This window comes from Diadema setosum, chromosome 3, assembly GCF_964275005.1.
Source record: "Diadema setosum chromosome 3, eeDiaSeto1, whole genome shotgun sequence".
Lineage (NCBI taxonomy): Eukaryota > Metazoa > Echinodermata > Echinoidea > Diadematoida > Diadematidae > Diadema > Diadema setosum.
The window spans coordinates 26,108,067-26,127,440 of NC_092687.1; the positions used below are offsets into that span (position 1 = coordinate 26,108,067).

General features: G+C 34.6%; 1 long non-coding RNA gene across 1 annotated transcript; it reads right to left on the minus strand.

The window, feature by feature from the left end:
* Positions 1-680: 680 nt before the first annotated feature.
* LOC140226310 (uncharacterized) lies at positions 681-10,242 on the minus strand. The gene is made up of 3 exons (XR_011900925.1): positions 10,124-10,242; positions 5,020-5,173; positions 681-1,734 (listed from the first exon to the last, which is right to left on the minus strand). It is a non-coding gene; the product is annotated as an uncharacterized lncRNA (long non-coding RNA).
* Positions 10,243-19,374: the final 9,132 nt, after the last annotated feature.

The following is a 19,374-nucleotide window of genomic DNA, read 5'->3' on the forward strand; positions in this document are numbered from 1 at the left end:
AAATTATTGGCAAGTCCCGATTCGCGAAAAAAAAAAATCGCTAAACATATGGCGTACACAGCTGTAGTACTACCAAGGAACTGCTGATATAGTACATTGTACGTACCAAAGAGGTACGAAGCCCAGGCTTCTCCGCTCTTTGATACACGGAGGTTACTGCACTGCGACATACGCGGCCGGTGACGGGTGCATGCATGTGACTGATCGACTACGAAGCACCACTACAGGCACTAGACCTGAAAACTTCTGTATTCGTGGCCTAAATAACACGTAACAGACTCTATCTAAACGAGGAAATGTGTGATTTCACAGGAGACTTGAAGTAGAAAACAATTTTTTTTTTCATTTTTTTTTTGTGACATTCTGATAAAAAAAATGTCTTGGGATTTCGGCGTACGAGCCTCGACATCTCGCTCTCATCGAGAACATACATAGGTAAGCTCAGGCTGTTGTGTGATACTTCCGGATTTGCCCTTCACCCCATGACGTCATGGACACGCCCCCAAAATAACCACGGATCTTCCGATTGAACATGATTCAGGATACAATTTTTCTAAGCAGCCGTTCTCCAAAACGCAATTTTCTAAACGGATGAATTAAAGGCCGCTATGTTTAACATGCTCTAAGCTTGAAATGGGGGAATAATCCAACAAAATATGCGTTTCCTTTAGTATTCTGCTTTAATTCCATAAACAACATATACGTAAACACATCGTATTACCAACTTTCCAAAACATTACCAGTCTATGGAAAATGAATACCTATTTGAAAAACATTTCATTTGATGAAAATGGATTTATCTCCTTTTGAAAAGGAACTCAGTCTTCGTTTGTTTGTTTGATATCTAAAATATACGTGCACACATACAGTTTAAAGTTGATACATGCGGCACAGCAATTCAAACTGCGAAGAGTATCGTGTTGATTAAAGTAACGGCATTCATTTTGATAAACATGTGAGATTAAATTTGAATACGAAAAGTTCATGGATAACGAAAGAGCATTGACATTATGCTGCTTTGAAGATGTAGCATATTCAGCACATTCAGTATACAGCTGCCACGCACTGTTTAATAAAATGATGAAACTCATTCCAAGAAAATAACAATTCGTGATATTTTATTCAAAAACCAACAGAAATACGTGTATAATCAGAGTATGTTTATATACCGTATCGTATTATATATGTATATAATTCATATTCAACAGCCCAGTAAAATAACTTGTTTCGTATTGTCCGAACAATAGTATTTCAGCACATTGATATCAACGGCAACGATTAAAAGTCGAAATAAAATAAAGAATTTGATCGGACAACTGATTAAGTAGCATTTAAAAACTATTCAAAGTAAGTCCATCACCTTTCCATTAATACCTCACGTGTTACATAACAATGAATATTCTTGAAGTTCTAATCATTAATGTCTCTGATTGTCTTATAATCTTCCCTAAGCACGTTTATTTTTTTCTCAAATTATCAAGAACCAATGAGAGTTAACACGTTATAACATAACAAGACTATTGACATAATATCCAACTACAGTATCAAACACTGGAATTTTTAGGCCTGAATAAATCCAGGCTGATTTTTTTTTTCTTTTTTGGATAGCAAGCTTGAATTCTCCCGATGTTGAAAAAGACGAACCCGGAAAAAGTAAGGCGAGAAAATCCATGGCGGTGTCGACATAGATGTCACATTTTACGTAGTATCTGGTTGCATGTCCTGTCTTGTTACCTGACAAGCCAACATCGGATGGGGAGAAACAATCCCAAAATAATTAGATGAGAAACACTGAGAAGAAAATTTTTAAATAATGAATTCGATAAAAGAAAAGAAACATTTAACTTGTATTGGGTAAAAGAGTCAAACTACATTGCAAAAAGTAGGATGTTGCTTGTGAAACACCGAGCTGGTGTTAAATTTCCGGTGATCATTGGTGGTGTTACGTTAGCACACATGGTTGTAACTTCAAAATATAAAACTATTATTTAGTTAATTTAGGTAATTTGTAAAAAAAATCGTTTGCATTATAAGTACAAATTGAAAAAAAAAAAAAACCTGAGCGATCGAAGAACAAATATAAATTATACAAAAATACTTTGACAATGATTTTACGCTCTGAGAAGAAAAGATACTATTCTAAGCAATCATCGAGATAAAAGTTTGATATGAAAAATACTTGGAAAGTTCTAAACCAGGCCATGAATGTTCCGAGTAAAAACTCTGCCATTGATAAAATCAAATTGAATGATGAATTAATTAATGATTCTCTTCATATTGCATATATTTTTAATTCTTATTTTTCAGAAATAGGCGAAAATTATGCTGAAAACATTCCTGCAACAGAGGCTCATTTTACTGAATTTTTATGTCAGCGTAATTCTAATTCCATATTTTTCATACGAACTTACAGATTTGAAATCATTGATATAGTTTCCTCTTTTGAAAATAAACAAAGTTCTGGTTATGATGAGATAGACAATTTAATACTTAAGGGTGTTATTTCCCCGGTTGCTGATCCACTTGCTCATATATTTAATTTATCAATTTTTAACGGTGTGTTTCCTGATAAAATGAAATTAGCTTAAATAATCCCAATATTTAAGATAGGCGATAAATTTGAAGTCAGCAAATATCGCCCAATTTCATTATTATCGTCGTTGTCTAAGGTGTTAGGAAAACTTTTTTTACAAGAGAAAGATCATTTTTTTAAAGGTAAATGACGATTTTACGAATTCTCAGTTTGGACTTCGTGAGAAACACAGTACTACGCATGCTCTTTTGCATTTTGTTGATAGAGTTGTTCAAGCAATCGATAATCATTCTCATTTAGTTAGTATTTTCTTGGACTTCTCCAAGGCCTTCGACACTATCAATCATGATATTTTACTTCATAAGTTATCGCATAATGGAAAACGTGGGAAGGCCTTGGAGTGGTTCAAGAGTTATTTAGTTGATAGAAAACAATTTGTTACAATTCAAAAAAAAAATGATTCAGTTGTCAGAGAAGTTAAATGTGGCGTCCCACAGGGAAGTCTTTTAGGACCGTTATTGTTCATTAGTTATGTCAATGATTTTTGTCGCGTATCCGACGACCTCTCTGTTATTCATTTTGCAGATGACACTAATGTACTTTTTGCCCATAATGATATTGATTCTCTCGTTCATAAAATTAATATTGAATTGAACAAAGTGACAAACTGGGTCAGGGCCAATAGGCTATCACTCATTGCTCAAAAAAGAAATATGTGCTTCCTAGTAATATTGATAGTTTAAGTACAAATATAATATTACATGACTCTCATCTGCAAAGAGTCTCACATATCAAATTTTTGGGTGTCATTATGGATGACAAACTTTCCTGGAAATCACATGTTGATAATGTTTGCAATATAATTTCACGTAATGCATAGGCGTTGTAAATAGATTGAAATTTCATATTCCACAAAAATCATTACTTATGCTATATTCGTCGTTGATATTGCCTCATCTTAATTATGGAATATCAATTTGGGGCAACATCAGAATTCATTAAAGAGAGTGTTCCTTCTGAAAAAATAAGCTCTCCGTGTTATCTGCTATTCCCCTGTACGTTCTGATACAAATATGTTGTTTGCCTCCAACAAGCTCTTAAAAATTACAGAGTTGTTTTTGTTTGATTTAGGGCAATTTATGTACAAGTATTGTAATAACTTGCTTCCGTCTATTTTTGATTTCATGGTTCTCAAAAATCAATCATGTCATGAATATCCCACTAGGCGTTCCAATGAATTTCATTTACCTCTTTTAAGAACGATTTTTGCTAAAAACACAATTATTTATGTAGGCCCAAATTATTGGAATTCTTTGAATCATCACATAAAAAAAAATGCTCCATCCATACATTCTTTCAAGAGGAGACTTAAGTCTTGTTTATTACAATCGTATGACTCTACAATACTGAATTAACCATTTGGCCTTTTTTCACTTCGAAGAATCAATGGTATTTTCTTTCCTGGATGTTCGCAATGTTGTCATCTATTCCATTTTGCCCATAGCGTCCTGAAGTTGACTTTCCGTATGTTACTCCCGTTTATACGTCCCTCTATTTTCTATTTTCTTGTCTTTTTCTAGGCGTCAAAATAATACTTTGTCCCCACAACTATCTTCTGATTCTCTTGGCATGCTTCTGCCGAAGATCGCTGTTTCTGTTGTTCTGTCTCTGTTTCTGTTGTGCATTCTTGTCTGCTATTTTGTCTTCAGTTTGTCAGTCTTGTCCATCTCGTTTTGTCCTGTACAACCCTTTCTTCAGTAGTTGTCTTGTTGTCCAGTCCTGTTTCATGTTTGTTCGCGTCTATGAAAGTGTATTTATCTGGTAATGTAATTTTCAGCGGCTTCCGGACTTCTTCCACTTTGTTATTTTTTGTATCTACGAAGATTCAATTCATCTTTCCATCGATGTTCTTTTCCAGAGGGGCCCACATACTACAAGCTCTGTCTTTTTAGTGTGTCCCTCAATTTTTCGCACTTTAAGCAACGGTAGACATGTACTTCACTTCGATCACTTCTGTTTCTTTTTTACTATACAATGTATGATTACTATCTGGTCCTCAATTGTTGTACAGTCATTTCATTTCACTGCGTTCTACTTACCTTATTCTCAGTTATCAAAAGAAGTGAAACATATGTTTTGTCGAATAATTAAATAAACTTTGAATTGAATTGAATTGAATTAAAAAAAAATGATTCAAAAACATCACCAGCTTCAGTGTCAAATCATCACTACGAAGGTGAATAGTTTTCATAAATTTCCACACCATTACAACATGGCCTACTACATCACGTGTCTGTGTAGGCCTGTGTTGAAACTGGTTTGTGTTACATTCAATAACACTGACATTAATACACATAGATTAGAGTATTGTGCCATTACTGCTTAAGATAAAATTCTCTATCATACAATAACAAATAACACACACACACAAACAAGCACACACACACACACACACACACAGTGGTTAAATAATGCGCAATAATCACCTATTCTCTATGAGGCGTGAGCCGATCAGTCGACCTGTGAGAGTCACCAAATTTCCTGACAATCGGCCTCGACATCGAATTCCTTTAAGATGGGGTCGTAAAGAATCTGTAGCGATGATTGTTGCCAGATTTTCATAGAACACTGATACACGGCCTAAGGTGTGAGAGATAAATAATTAAATAAATAGATTAGAACAGAAATAAGCCCAGGGACTAGACTGAACGAGGACCCTAATGGTCTCATACTAGTACTTCTCATACCTTAGGTAATAATGAATTACACATAAGGCTAATACACCGTTTATGAACCCACATTTATCCTTATGATCAACCGAGATATTGCTTGATAATCACAGAGAACATTAAAGCAGATAACTGCTTCTTCGGGTTTTTTTTCTTTATTTTGACCCAATATTAAGGATTCACTTGAAGAGCGGGATGAAATAAAAAAAAAAAGCAGAATCGTTACATTTTCATCAAATTCGGAAATGGGAGAAAAGAAATATTGAACGCAGCTCGGTTTCAAATCATAGCCATCATATCATGAAGAGGACATATCGGACTATAGATCTGATTTGGTCTGGAAAGAAAGTAATATTTTTTTTTTTGTTTTTTGTATTTGCTTTCCATGCAATCATATTGTGTTTATCCCCATCGAGTACACACGTCATTTAATTATCTTTAGAGATGACAAAATACTTAATAAACTTTACTGGGCCAAAACCATTAAAAATGTACAATTCAAGTTTCGAAATTTTGAAAAAATAGAGTTTTCTCAAAACCATTCCGACAACGAAAAATTGCAAGAGGATTTACTGAATGTCAACTCAAACAAAAATGAGCAACAAATGTTGCAAACTTTTTAAGTTCTGAAATTTGAAGCTGAACATGAACATTTCACCACTGTAACTTACGTTACTGCGCTTATTTTTCTTTGACCATATTTGTTCTGTTTAGGATGGACAATGCAACTATCCTTCTATTGGTGGATAGTTTCGAAGATATGACCATTCTTATTTCAATGTGCCTGTTATATTTTTCATTCGTTTGATGAGCTTCTGTAACCGTGAATTAAAATATTGATAGATATGATGGAGGTTGTTAACTAAATAAAGTTAGATTGTTTCCATATTTTTTTTTATTCGTACACATAGAACATGCAGATAACTGCCAATTTTTTTTAGATGGATTTGTCCTACACATATTCTCAAACAATCTCAGTCACCATATGACAAATGAAAATGTGACTGTTTAAACCTTGGTAACGTTTGTTACGCATATGAGTCACGTATGTTACATAAATATATTAAACACTAAAAAAGAAGATAAGTTTTAAGAGTTCTAATAAATATCAAGAGTACCAACGTTGTAAGACCTTCAGTACTTCTGGAAGCAATTTATTCAATTGTCTGATGTTATCGTCCTTACAGTATATTATTTTGGCCTAAAATGGAAAATTGGAATAAAATATTTAAATTTCAAGAGTTTATTTTGTCTGAATATTATGAGTTTCACTGCAAAATTACCTGTTGAAGTGCCCTGTTTAAAACCAAAGGAATGCAATTATATAAGAGTCACAAAAGACATTGTCAAGAACCCCTAAAATGTATCAGTGTGTACTATAACCAATTGTAACGTATGTTTCAAACGTTTCCAGATTGAAATATCAATCACCCGAAAGTGGAGATGCATTGGAATGTGCATTAAAAAGGAATGATACATCGCTAGTAAAACAACATTGCACGGTGTGAGTTCACAAACTGGTCATTTAACTGTTTAGCATATTAGTTTACATCAATAAGGTATATCAGGCATAAGAGTGAAAATGTGAAATAAATCACCGCGAGCCTATGAAGTTTAAAATGCAAATACCAGCACTGCTTTATGATAAATAATGCATGGTTATCACGAGTTTCATTAATGAACAAACCATTCATTATTGTAGCTTAAAACGTACAGATTTCTTGGCACATTATTTGATAATGTGCCAAGAAATATGTACGTTTTAAGCAACAATAATGCATGGTTTGGGCAATAGTCACAAAAATACAGAATTATGACCAATTCAAGAGTGGTCACGTAAATAGACAGCTTTCTCACGATTTTAGATTGAGAGTATAACTGACCTATGACACACTAGGCTATAAACACAACAATGATAAACACAAAAAGGTGCACCTTTTATACTTTGGATGCCCCCCCCCCCCTTTTTTTTTAAAGGAGGCAATGGAAAAGGCATGGAAATGTCAGAAGAACATATTGCAATTCTTCTATTTCCATTAGATAGAAGAACAGTTCGGTGACATATAAAGTGTCTTCAATGTATATTACATCATTGTAAAAGACAACTGTAAAGTCACAATCAGGTATTTTTCTGCAAAAGTCAACTTTCAATAAAAGGTACTGGGTATTAATAAGAGGCAGCGTAGAGGAGAAGAATGCAAAAGTGGCGAGTTGTATTAAAGTGAAATGATATAAAAGTTGGTATAAGAGCGTTAGTATAACATTTCTTTTATTTTCTTAGTTAAACTTCAATATCTCGGAAGAGTTAGATTGGGTAGAAATTTTTATGGATGATTTTCGGTGCTTAAAAAAAGGAAATGTATACATGTATAGATTTCATCATTTCAATTTGATATCTACAAGCCAACACTTTTATCCAGTACCTTTCATTGTAAAGCATACATAAGTATACATCATTAGCAAAATTTTAAATTTGTGAATCAATTTCCATGTCAATCCTGGTCAATCAAGTCGACATTATTACCTTCATTCACCCTTTGCTGAGATCGGTTTAAGTCTTCTTTATTTTCTTGCCGAATGCTCTGTGCTTTTTAACTCTTTCATTCACATTTTTTTTTTTCTGCAAATGCGCTCTTGTTTTTCCCAACTCTTAAGATTTTCCACAGGAACGTAATACTTTCTTACACGTTGTTTCTTGGATTTACTCTCTAAAAAAATCGAGTGAAAATATTCACTATTAATGGGGTGAAACAAAAAAAAAGGGTGAAGAGAGAGTGAAATTTAGAGTGAAAATGTTCATTTTCACTCTTTTTAGAGTGACCTCAAGGATCACTCCTAAATTTTCGAGTGAACCCTGAGCTCATCCCACAATGAGTGAAAATGATTTTTTTTTTCACTCAAAATTCACTCCAATATCACTCTAAATTCACTCTTTTTTGTATTCACTCCATTACGAGTGAACATTTTCACTCATTTTTTTTTTTTTAATATAGAGTAAGGAAGGCTTCTTCTCCATTTTTTTCCTTTTTCCTTCTTCAGTAATCGGCCTGAATCTTGGCTCTTTATTTTCCCATTTTGACCTCTTGGAACCTAAGGAGTAATGATAAAATTCCCTTAACAGAGAAATAAGAAAATCCATACTGCAAATCAGTAATAAGATATTCTTACATAATTACGTAACCTGCGTTACCTCTAATTACAAGGAATGAAGTGTCACATAATGAATTCGGTAGACTACAATCACTATAACTTTGAAGTAAATGATATGATGATTGAAATGAAAACCATTGTTTTCACCATTTATATATCATTAACATACAAATTGGATTGACTTAGAGTGACTGAAACCTACGTTACCAGGGTATTCAGGGCCTCATTGGCAATGATTATCGCAAAAAAGAATGGTTAGTGCAAGCCTCAAATTGAAATATGTTTTTCATCTGTTTATTTATGAATACTAGTCTTTTTTTAGGATAAAGCTTTGGTAAAAAGTACGACAGTGTAAATGCAGATCTAAAATTGAAACTTACGTTACCTTAAGTGAAACCTACGTTACAATATTGACCCTATGTTTAGGTACCTTAATGTTGTATTAATATCTGAGTGAGATGTAAACTTGTTATTCTCCTCGACAAAACAAACACCAAAGTACTTGCTTATAGTTAAAATGTACCAATATTTGAATGTAATTACGCTAAACATGACTTTGACGGTAAGTTACATCTGACCTTCGATGTGACTTTTTCAAGCGATTAGTAATGGCTCATAATTGAAAACTCAGTGGAGAGATTGGGGTACCGTATGCCCATGTTTGGTAACTTCCTTGTAACATTTTCATTTTTAATTTTCCATAGCGATGGTAACGTATGTTTCATTTCTTAACCATACGGTCTGAAACATAATAGTGCTTGAAGCTTTTTCTCTGCAGCAGATAACCAGGTGGCAAAACTCTAGTTTACAGCATTGGACGAGACATTTTCTTAGTTTTTAGGACGGATAATTCACAGTTTCAACCCAAGGGGATGTTTTCAAGGAAAACTTGAAATCATGGTAACGTATGTTTCACAGGCCTTTGCGACAAATTTTACTTGTAAAATAATTCAATTGAATAGTTTTCAATTACATTTATTTTTATTCTAACGTGTAGACCAATGGCTTAATTTGCTTTAGAACAAGTTTTAATGAGAAAAGATCGTGCTTTCATTTGCATAACAGTAACATATCGGCAAAATTATCAGTTTGCGATATGCTCTTTTTGGCGGGTTTACCATCTTTATAAATGCATAACTTCCGAAAGAATCATAACTGGATGTTCAAATTATCGGCAGTTCTAGTTAACAATGTACTAACGGTAACTATTACCCGAAACTTATGACAATCGGTCGTTGCTTTACTTTTTCTTTAGCAAAACTATTGCGACAAGTATTTCACTGAATTGTACATATTTAGTGGTTTTGAACCTACTATCTCTTGTTTATGTTTGACATTTCTAGTAGTCAACACATGGGGCGCTAGTAATAAAATAGTACATGTACCAACTATTAGGTATTGTTTGGGATAGGTACTTAATGCATAGGCGTTATTATTATGTCCCCAATATCGGAAATTTGAATTTGCAGATAATATTTATCAATATCTGATATCATATGAATTATGCTGTTTAATATGATGATTATATGAAGAGTTTAAAGATTAAAACTATATAACAGGAAGCAAAATATGGTAATCTTGGGACAATAGGGAATTTTCAAATTGCTGTACTTTGAGAATGTTGAAAATGGAAAAGCTAGAAAGATCAGATCTTGTAATACTCATTCGCCTCAAAAATGGTTTGTCAAAAACCATTATTCATATATCTTACCTCACTCAGGCTGTTCAAACGCAGTTGTTCTTTACTACACTCCTCAAAGGGTGTTGAGTAGTCGCAGGAAGACTCCCCAACGACCACAGTCAGGCGATACATCGTTCCATCTTCCGTTGGCTATTATAATACATGATTCATATGAATATCCTTATGTTATATATAATTATAGTGCGATGATGCTCATACTCGTACCGTACGCCTCTGTCCTCTTAGGAAGAGTTATAGTGGAGTATTATATATATATATATATATATATATATATATATATATATATATGAAGAGTTTGTTTGCAAAAACCGATAAGTCCATATTTGCCAAATGGAGATATTTGCGATTAAAGGTCAAGAAAAATAAAGAGAATAATAAGAAAATTTTTGCTTCTTTTGACCATAACTTCAAAAATATACCTTTATATGTAGTGAACAATATATCATTTAAAAGGTATCATTTTGTAGTTTAGGACAGAGACCGTACTTCAAAATCTTCAAAAATGGACTTATCGGTTTTTGCAAACAAACTCTTCATATATATATTATATATATATATATAATACAAAATACAAATATAATATACAAAATCACATATGATTATAACATGAATTATAATATATATTTGACATATGTATATACATTCACATATAATCAGCAAAAAAAAAAAAAGTAAACTCATTTTTCATAGAATAATCGGCCACAAGTTCCTGTATTATATACCATATTCAAGGTAATATAATTGGCTATCAACCTGGGTAGGTCAATAAAAAGATAATGTTTACACATGAGGGAATACATTTGTTTTTCTCCTCCAAGACACACAAGTAAAAATTGCAAAATAAATGAGTTGATATTCATGCTTAAGTGCTCTTCCACATAACAATAAGAACATAAGACAAACTTATCACAATAAGATACATGAATTAAGTTGCAAAATAATTCTTTGATTTCTCTAATTTATTTTAGGAACTAGATATAAATAAAGGCCAAAAGCATATAGGAATAATGAAGAATCTGGAGTCAAATCCAAAGTCATATGAAATAACAGAAGAAGCAATATTTTAAGAAATAATAGAAATGTTCATTTGTTTTCAAATTAGGAAAATTCTATATAATATTTAGTTCTTAAGTCTCATGAATCCTTAAATTACTAAATAAAAAGAGTGAAAAAATGTATTGATACAGTTTTATTTATGCCATTACTCCCTATGTCGTTTGAAAGTTAAGCTGACAGAAAATGTTTATTTCCCCGTTAGTTTCGCACTTTGTTTTTGTTTTAGGTTTTAAGTATTTCATTCATGTCTGTCATTGTGTTAAACTGCTTGTTATTATTTTTTTTTTGTCATGGTTATCTTGTAAGGTATTGCCAAATGAAAGGCATATCAAATTTTGCAATTTTTATGTTTGTACCTTGGAGGGCGAAAATGGATGCAGTTATTTGGAACATGTCTGCCTATTCACAAATCTGAATGACATGACCAAAGAGAATCCACCACCAGCTTTGAGATGAATTTGAATGCTCATTGCTTAAATTCGAATGCGCCGTTAGTGACTTTGAATGCTCCGGCAATGAATTCGAATGGCCGGAATTTTAATTTGATTGCTGATTCAGTGCTGCGAGCGTGGAATGCGTGAAATCGAATGCTCGGAGTAGGAACTTGAATGACAAAAGTATGAAATTGACCGGGAAAGCCTACACATTCAACATAATTATGAGGAAAAGAATGTATGAGGACGTATGTCCGTGTGTGCTAACCTGTACTGTAGCCATGGAGGTGATTGCCCTAACTGATGCGATGCGGGGAATGGTCAGCCAGGTGGAGTGACCGGCGTTCTCGTTGACCTTCTTCAGCGAGGGCCTGGCGAAACGATCGAAGCCCTCGACAGCTTTCTCTAACACTTCTTCGGGCACATTTCCCATAGCAAAGGGTTGCTCCCCTATGTCTGGTATCAGCTGTGAGGCACATTCTTGATGCAGTATCAACATCACAAGCAGTACACCTAGTAGAACCTTCGGCGAAGGCATGGTGTGTTACTCGGGTGTGGTCACTCTTCACCGCGTAAAGGCCTGCACTTTTTAGCGGTCTCTCGTCTGCGTATGGCGAATTTGCAAATGAAACGCAAGTGTTCTATATTCCATATAAAATGAACATTGACCCACCAATGACAACAAGTGAGTGTAGGCTTACACTGCGCGCATGATTGGTTTTTCTCTACGCCCTATCAGAGTTATTCGCTGCTGTTGTTGCTGTTGTTGTTCTTTTGTTGTTGTTGTTTTTACGTATTTCTTCTCATAATCTGTAATAGTCCCTCTCGGAGGGAATATGGTACGGCTGGTTTGAATGAAAAAAAAATATTCGCTCTAGTGCCTTTTGAAAATCAATACTCTTTTGAAAGTGAGCCATGTGGAAATAAAAGCTGAATAAACAGATACACCAACACATAATGCATATACATTATATATATATATATACATATAATTATATATATATATATGTATATATATATATATATATGTTGCGAATTCACGTATTGGCTCCAATATAGCGAAGAATCAAGAAATAAACTAGTAATGCATTATTTCGCCAATAAGAATGAGTTTATTGAACAACTCAAATTTTCGGTGGCCTCCACCTTCTTCAGGAGTCTCGACGCGGAATGTCAATACCAAAACATAAATTGAACATGAAGAGCGCGCACCCATATACACAGAATTGGTTGCTATGAGAGTGCGTACCCTTTACAATGATGTTGCCATGTAGACGCAATGTAGTCAAGGTACCCCACGCATAAGGAGGAGGACATTGACATGTTTATTACGTAACAATGGTGTTCAATTACTTTGTATTATCACATGTTAAGATATCGACATATGTACTCATCAACGTACCATAAGTTACAAAATTAGGTTAAAGAGCGCTCCAACAATCAAATTGTTTCATGACTTAAAATACAAAAATCATCGGTAGGAAGAAGTTGGTATAATAATTCCTGTTAAGAAACTGATGAAATCGTCAATTACAAAAGCCACAGTTTGGTGGTGTCTCGCTGAAAGCTAAACAGATTTGAACATGCAAGTGTGAAATTGATTGACTCATACAACTGAGTAATAGGATGACAGTGTGAATCCATCTACAGAAAATAATACAAAATAAGAGTAAATTGATTATTAAGATGGAGACATGAAATCATAATATTCGCTATAATTCGTCATAATCTCAGACAGAATAACCAACTAATTTCTCTATCACAACACCAGTGGTAGTGAAACAGTTATCAATTAGAAAGATATTTTGAAAAAAAAAAATATCTTATAATCCTCATCATGACTTATTCTTCTCTTTAACGGAAGAATGAGTAACCGTTTAGAATGGATAAATCCCTGTTCAACCCTTCACCTTGAAAGCTCTTACTCTTCACGATTACTCGTAACTCGGCGAGTTTTCTTTCCTCTGCTGATGTGTAGTCTCCCCCGAAAATGCACACTCTGACATCCTTCAATGAGTGGCCGGGGAGGTTGAAGTGTTTGGCAACGGGAAGGTCGTTCCGATTTTTCAGGATGGACGATTTGTGATTATTAAAGCGCATCCGGAATTTGGTGCTGGTCTCACCGATATAGATAGCGTGAGGGCATTGTGCACACATCAGACAATACAGTACATTACTGGAATCGCAGGTAAGTCTCTGTGGACGGAGGGTGACATTGTTGGAGATTTTCACCCTAGTGTCAGTAATAAGGTGTTTACAAATTTGGCACCTAGGCTTAGCACATGGTGTGTTACCACTCGGTGGTAAAGGTGCTGGGAGTTTGGTACTTACAAGCAATTTTCTGAGATTTGGGGGCTGACGCTGGGCGTGCAGAGGTTGATCTCCAACAAGTTTCCCTAACTCGGGGTCGAGTGCCAGTGTAGGCCATTCTTGTCTGACTTGTTTCACGAAAGATGTGGTAGCAGGGTGGTAAGTGGTCACGAATGGCAGACGTGCCTTGTTTTCCTCCAAATTAGTTTTGTTGAGGAGAACTCTTCGGGATTTCCCTTTTACTCTACGAATTGCATTCCTGATCATTTTTGGAGGATATCCTCGTTTGAGGAATTGTCTACCTAGTGTAAGGACCTCTCTGTCAAACGTATCCTCGTCCGAGATGATTCGGCGGAAGCGGAGCATCTGACTATAAACAATCGATTGTTTGATGTGGTGTGGGTGAAATGAGTCAAATCTCAAATATGAGAAAGAGTCGGTGGGTTTACGGTACACGGATGTTTGTAGCGTTTGGTTGTCCTGGTCTATCGACACCAATACGTCTAGGAAATGGACCTTCTCTTGTGAACTTTCCATTGTGAATTTGATGCTTTGATTGCATGAATTGAATGCCTGGTGGAAAGCAGCCAGTTCTTCAATAGAGTGATCCCAAATTATAAATATGTCATCAATGTAACGAACATATACCGTAGGTTTCTGAGGATAGCTTGACAGAAATTCCTCCTCCAAGGTGGCCATGAAAATGTTGGCGTACGCCGGTGCCATCTTAGTTCCCATGGCAGTGCCCTTTTTCTGTAGATAATACTTGTCGTCAAAGTGGAAAAAGTTGTGTTTCAGAATGAATTCTGTCATTTGAGCTAATGCGTCTACATCTACAGCCTCGTCCTCATTAGCATGGTCACGGAGGAAGCGGCGTATTGCTTGTACACCGTCCTCATGTGGGATGTTAGTATACAGACTTTGAACATCCATGGTGACGAGTGTCGAACCAGGGGCAACTTGAACCGATTCTATATTTTGTAAGAAGTCCGTCGTGTCTTTGATGTAACTCTTGATTCTCGGTAAAAATGGTTGAAGTTTCTCGTCAACAAATTGAGACATTCCGCGTCGAGACTCCTGAAGAAGGTGGAGGCCACCGAAAATTTGAGTTGTTCAATAAACTCATTCTTATTGGCGAAATAATGCATTACTAGTTTATTTCTTGATTCTTCGCTATATATATATATATATATATATACATATATTATAGGCGATGTGCTCTTTTCAGTTAAAAAAAGAAAAACATGAAATGGAGTCTGTACGATGTATTCAGTACCATTTATTAAAAGCAAAACAACGCATGTCTAATAATTAAAGATATAACTAATATTTGATTACGTTCTGTCCAATAAAAGAAACACTTCATTTATTTTTTTTTACAAATCATTTATCATGTTTTCGACACAAATTACATTCCTACTGTAGATATATTTTGATATAATTAATGAGTATAGAAACCAATATTCGAAAATTCAATATGTACAGATTGAACTCTAAATTATTATTCATGAGACAAAATGAACTTAAATCATAATCTGCGCAAATATAGATATACCCTATTTCACTTTGTTTCACAAACTTGTGAGTTTATCTGTGGAATAAGTAACCTGACATTTTATTTAAGGCAACGGTATTTCTAGAGGCGATACGGTCACGAAAAATACAAGCACATGAATGCTACATCATGGTATAATTCTGATCAACAAGTTCCGATCCAAAAATTGGAATACTAGCGACTCAGTTTTTCCTCTTTTTAGCACTGTTTAGCTGTGTTTGAAATATGAAATAACCACATTCTTCCCTACAAAACACTTTGCATATGGAAATTGATGGGAGTGTCGACATTCTAACTAGTGTGATAAGTCGTTGTACAAGTCCATAACTGGGATAAACCATTTTGAGGGAGACTCAGTCTCTTGGTAACATGGGATTATTCATCTATTTTATTTCATTATCATTTTTTGTCGGGAGGGGGTGGGCTTTTGTCTGCCTGTTGTTGTTTTTTTCTCGCTTTATCTTTTATCCCCCACACACAAACGAGAATAGAACCAAAGCCTTCAAACCAAACAATAATCGCTCGATTCTTTACAATAGAATCAGCCCTTCAAAATTCTGAAGCATCAAAATGATATTAATGATGCAAACGAAAAACAAAAAATGGAAAGAAAAAAAAATCAACTAAAAAGTATCCAGAAGTGCAGGCACCTTAAGAGTTGCTCACTGTACCTCTTCGAAAACCTCCTCTCCTCTCTTCCTCCTTCGCTCTCTCTCTCTCTCTCTCTCTCTCTCTCTCTCATATAGCCAAGCCAAAATAACAGAGAATGTAGGCCTAGACATTTTGTCATGTTATCACCCTTTACTTTACATTGGAATTTGTGATTAATATAAGTCCTAATATATATATAAGGACCTAATATATGGAAATCTCTCTCCCTCTCTCTCACTTTCTCTGATTCTCATATAGGTCAGTATAGAATATATACATGTAGTGTGCTAAAGTAGAATGAAACTTATGTGACAAAAGGGACTGTCAGTTAAGACCATCCTATGGAGTACACAAGCATTCCTAAAATTAAGAAAGTTTGAGAATAATGGTTATTGATATTAAGGAGTTTACAGCTAACAAAGACGACATACCTAGTTTCCCGTACAAGCAATGTAGTAACTTCTGGTCGCCATTTTTTTTTCTGTGATAGAACGCAGCGTATAGAGATTGGGAGAATTACATTTTACTGATTAGTTTGCGCGTTCACTATTGTGATATACTTGTAACCGTGTGTACACGTAACAAATCTAGTCTTACATAGAATAGATATATGATATAAATGGAGGAAAAATGAGAGTAAAATGTTTAAATGCTCACGAGATGATAATAAAATACGCTAGATATCAAGTGGGTTTTTTTTTTTCAGGAAAATGCTAAAGATTAGGAAATACGACGTTTAATTTCGTGAACTCAGTGGCTCAAGTTTTAAAGTTTTGATACCTCTTCTAGATCCGTGTCGCATAGCACTACAAACATGTAGAAAGATACTCATACATATTACATAGGGCTTATCGCCACTTGACCACCAAACCAGCACGCTGGTTGCTTCTATCGCTAACTCACATTTCAAAACTATTTTGAAGCACTAAAGATTGGGTTTTGTTTCATCTACAAATGCTAAATAGTGCCTTTAACCGTCACTGTATCTGTTGAGGGTTTTTTTTTTTTCCCCATTATTACTTTATCCTGGAATTTGTCCATCCGCAAGGCAAACCTACGTTGATGTACGTCCCCACAATCTATACATACAGGATGGGAAAACCAACCATAGTGGTGGCGCAACGGACGTTGTGCAGATTATTTGTCAGAGCTGTCGAACCACTGGATGAAGAGATACAAAAGCAAAGAAATATGATTGAAAAGAAAAACAAACAAACAAATAAACAATGAAGGAATTTTCAATACAGAATACTCCCGTTATAACGAACAGGTTATAACAAAGTTCCGGTTACAACGCAGTATTCGGGAAGCAACGTTATCCACTCTGTGCTTTTTTTATTGTTGATTATTATTTTTGTTCCTTTATAACGAAATTTCGATATGACGAAAGTAAACTGCCGGTGCCGAGGACTTCGTTATAACGGGAGTCCCCTGTAATGATTTCGCCAAATGGAAACAACTGATTTGCATTTTAAAGGTATACGGTGTTCATAGTAGTGCAACGCCAACAACAATAGAGGAAATTAAAATTCTAAATTTAGATTCGAACCTATGTTGTGGATGACTTTGATGAATAAAGTACAATTATCTTTTCAGATCTGTAGCGGTTTGACCAAAATCTCTTAAAGGATAAAAACATGTGTGGAATGTCGACGTCACGGTTTTTCTCTGCAAGGGTTCACTATTAGGGCCACTGTGTCTGTTGAGGTAACCACTGTAGTCATTATTTTTATTATTATTATTATTATTATTATTATTATTATTATTATTATCATCATTATTATTATTATTATTATTATTATTATTATTATTATTATCATCATTATTATCATCATTATCATCATCATCATTCCTGAAATTTACCTACCCGCAAGGCAAAACATACATCCTCACAACCTATCGCATTCAGGTTGGGAGGGGAAAAGACATTACGTTTTCACGTGTGTGATCGCTGCCGCACGATTTTAGAATAAGTCGATTGTGGTCGTGATTTTTACAAATTTCAGGATTAGTAAGATCGCAAGATAATTTCAGAAGATTATAATACTACAAACAGCACCTTTTTGATTAAGTTATTAATTAAGTTACAATTTGATGAATAGCTAAATATGGAGTTTTCTTCCTTTTTTTTTCTCTTCTAGTGTATACACGTTTCCATTTTTTGACTTGATTTCAAGCTGTCGTGATTTTCTATCGTATTTTGTATTCATGTTCGTTTCTATCCAATTATTAATGGTTTTGAATGAAGACACATATTTACATATTTGTTGAAGGATCATTTTCAAAGAGCCTACTTTTTGCTTCTCATCATTCCGCCACTATCATATTTGATACCATGCATTTTTGTTTGTTTGTTCGTCTGTTTGTTTGTTTTGTATGGAAACTTTGTAAACAAATTATGATAATAAAATAAATGAAATGAAACAGACGAAATTTTCATTATATATTCCATAGGTTTTGTAGGCTATTTATACGCATTTTTGGATACTGCAGTTGATAACTTGCTAGAACACTGCAATAACCTTAAGGGACTCTATATTAGCTAGAGAGGCATTAGTGGCAATTTGTCGGTAGGCGATGCAGTGGTACGTACTGAAACCATTACTTTAATTCGCAGAAAAAAATACAACGGGACCCTCCGCAATGATATCTTTAAAAATAGAGAATCAATCCAAATACAAATTCAGGGTACGAAACTATAACTCATTGCCCACATCTTACAGAAAACTCCATTCGATTTGCTTCAGTGGTCAAAGAGAAATGAGGAATTTTGTAGAGGATGTCAAGAATCTCTTCCCTCCAAGTTCTATTGTATTCTCACACAAAAGCATCGAAGTGCTAAAAAACTTGGAAGAATCCGACTCATGAAATGCTTTACAACTTTCCACATTTCTCTGTGACCGCTTAACCAAATACTCTATCACAAACATAATAGCACACACAAAAACAAACAAAAACAAACACACACACACAAACAAACAAAAACAAACACACACACACACACACACACTAAGACAGAGACGTAATGGTTAAACCTAAAACAATAGTCATTCGTGGATATCGTGATGAAGTGACTATCGTGATAGTTCCTATGTGTGCATTGATTGTTCATGGGCACCAAAAAAAAAAAAAAAAAAAAAAAACACACACCCAACAACAACAACAACAACAAGCAAACAAAGTAACAAACACGCACAAAGTTCTACCAACAGTCCTGAATCCCACAGGGTGGATTAATTTGGGAAGCCAACCTG